This window comes from Gavialis gangeticus, unplaced genomic scaffold, assembly GCF_001723915.1.
Source record: "Gavialis gangeticus isolate Ggan-Ray unplaced genomic scaffold, GavGan_comp1, whole genome shotgun sequence".
Classification (NCBI taxonomy): Eukaryota; Metazoa; Chordata; order Crocodylia; family Gavialidae; genus Gavialis; species Gavialis gangeticus.
In genome coordinates, this window is record NW_017729031.1 from 20,541,187 (window position 1) to 20,544,393 (window position 3,207).

Here is a 3,207-nt window from a genome sequence, read left to right on the forward strand (position 1 = left end):
GAAGAATAGAGAACAGATAATAATAAGGACACGATCCGACAGTGCATTGCATGCACAACCTTTTCAGGTACCTCTATGGGAGCTATAATTCCGTAATAGCTTAACAGTTCATCACCAAAGAAGTGAGAGCTGAACAATAACAAAGGTTGACAACACTAGGTTAGTATTAGTGACAAAAAGGGGTTGTATGTCATTTACTGAATTATCATGGTGCTCAGTGGTTAGTGCATAAGAACTTGAGAAGTGCATAATTTCTTTTAGGAGACACATGAGTGGCCAGCAGACACTGAATCCATAAATTATCCTAATCCACTTGTATTTACAAGTGTGCAGTTTTTGAAGATAGGCTTTGAACAGAGGTGGTTTTAGCAGTAAAAGCAGCACAGTTGTCACCAAGACTCTTTTGATGACTCGCAGCTTTTCTTTCTGAGTCCAGAATCCTTCTCTCTCCCCCGCCCCCTTAAAACTCAATATATATTTCTTTCTTTCAAGGTTTCAACTCATGGCTCAGACTCTGTTTGTGACCCTGGCTAAAACCATTAAAATTCCTTTTGTTCTCATGCACAGCCACATGTTTGCAAGGATCATTCAGGTGGGAAACCCGCCTGCTGGGTCTTGGAGCCAGCTTGACTAGGATTGCCTTACAACACCAAAGTGGTCAGATAATCATTTTGTCACTTCTATGGCACCTATTTTACTGCAGAGTGACCCTCCCTGTTAGAGACAGCCCCTAACTATTTAACTGCTGTCCACTGAAGCCACTTGGTTTTCATTTCTGATAAGCTCTATAACAGATGCAATCCTATTTGGAAAAGAGTCGTATTTGAAATGGAGAGAACATGTTTTAGAAAAGAAATCTAGCTGTTACTCCCTTTGCAAGAGTATTTTCTATTTGTTTATACTGCAAACTGGTTCTGTTACTACCAGCACCAATCAAAACTACTCTCCAGATTGTAGCCTCGGTTCAGTGTCCAAGTCTTGATGGAGGAAACCACAGGGATGAGAAATGATAACACTTCAGAAGGATTATGGCAACAGTAGCACAAGTAGAAACCAAGTGCTTGGAGTGATATGTAGACTCTTCTCAGCAGACTGCAGAAGATCCAAATAGTTTTCTTATCATGAATTTGCTGTTCATTCGTTCTTCTTCCCCAGGGCATTTTGCATTGTTCAGAATTTCATCATTACACATCATACAGTTATTTAGACTTATATACTTATTTTCACTCCTATGCACAGCACCTTCACAAAAGCATCAACCCTGGCCAGTACCTACCTATGGGTTCGGCTACAAAATAAGAAGACAAATTGGGTTAGGTAAATACCAACTAAATAGTTGGAAAATTTCCTACAGAATAAATAATGTAACAGAGGTCTCCAGGACTCCAGATGCAAATGCAGTTTGCACTCTTGGTTTTCCCTTTTTCTATATAACGTCTTACTGGATACAATTTGGCTTCACTGTCCAAAAAAAGACCACAAAAGTGCTGTTCCAAGTCTGACACCTGGGCTCACTCCTTCTAACACCTTCCAAATGCTAGCATCCTTGCAATTGTTCAAGCCCACTCACACTCACTGTACTCTAAGATATATCTTTAAGGAAACATGGAAAAATGCCACCATTTAGAGGTACTAATGTTGGGAAAATATAAGCTTCTGTACAAATCCTTGAGTAGCAGTGTCTCTAACCGGCAGTTCCTCTAGCCTTCATCACCTGCTGGATGAGATCAACAATGACAACCATGATAAAAAGATGATGACACTGTTGGTTGGCTATCAATATCAGAGACCTGATGCCTAATGCAAATTCATCCTTGATTGCAAGTACATGCAATTCCCATGAAACACACGCAACACTGAAGGCAATATATTTCAAGAAGGGAGGTACTTTCGAGAGTTTTGAACTCTGTCCCTAGATCTGATATCAAATCTTTGCGAGAATTTTGATAAAACATTTACCCTCCCGTACCTCAAATTCCCAACCTATAAAATTAGAATTAACAGTCCTGAGCCACTTCTGTAAACTACATTGAGATCTGCAGCTAAGTACTACCATTATGAAAAGCCATTTGTCACAAACATGCCTTGTTGTTTCAAAGGTGCCAAGTTCCTCAATGATCTTCAAATAAAAACGCTGCTAATTTACTATGGAGGAAATAAAACCAAAGGAAGTCTTAAACAAAGCTTAATGTCTAATTGAGATTAACAGCATTGCAGCAGTTTATCTGTAATCCTCTGTAAAGAAGTTTCTAAAATGCATACATTTTTGTTTTCTAACAGAAAATTAACAGAAATTCTTATCCTGATGGTAGTTCAGTTTTTGTTGGCAGCTGGCACTAAGTTTACTAATGTATCTGTTGGAGACTTTCCAGTAAAAAAAAAAAAAAAACACGAACAATTTGGTTTATATTACTTTTGTGTTAATCACTTCTCTCTAAAGTCACACACAATGGGCTAAATCAGTTTCAGTGGTAAATGCTGAAATATTATAAGGAGTCCAAATGGCTGTGGATTCTTCCCATCTGTCATGGGCTGCAACTAGAGTACTACACCGGCAAAATGATATTACTTTCAAGTTAAAAATAAATCATCAAGCCAAGTCTGTCTCTCTAATCCTATGTGTATTGCCCTACCAGTGACCTTCCCCTGGCCAGGACAAATTATATTCTTAAGGAGTATGTAGAAATTCGTTCTTTTTCTAGTTTATTTCTGAGCTCCTTGTGAAATAGTCTACCAGCTATACCACATATGCGTTCTGTAATTGGGTTCCTTTCCACTATGGCCTGGCCAGGCTTCTGTTATAGTAAGATCTCTGAATGTGTCCCCTAGCATTTTGTAAAGGCTAATACACTATAGGCTGAAGACCGCTCCCCTGCCCCCCAAACACACTAGTGTACTTGGAGAGGAAGGTGGTAGGGGCTTCTTTTCACATGTGCGAAAAGCAATAAAAGTTCTTTTCACAGGTCACAGGAGAGAACGATAAACATTTGTGTATGGCTTACCTCTCACCCCATGCATATTACTCCTAATAATAGGAATAATGCTCATGTCAAGCCCTCTTGCTAAGTCATGTGCTGCTTGTAAACAGCAAGCACTGTCCTGATACACACTCAACTGCTGTTCCATGTCAGGAGTAGCAAAGCCTTCTCAAGCTCAGGTTTCTCATCAGCAGGGATCTGGGTTTTCCATTTCCCACGGAAAAATGGA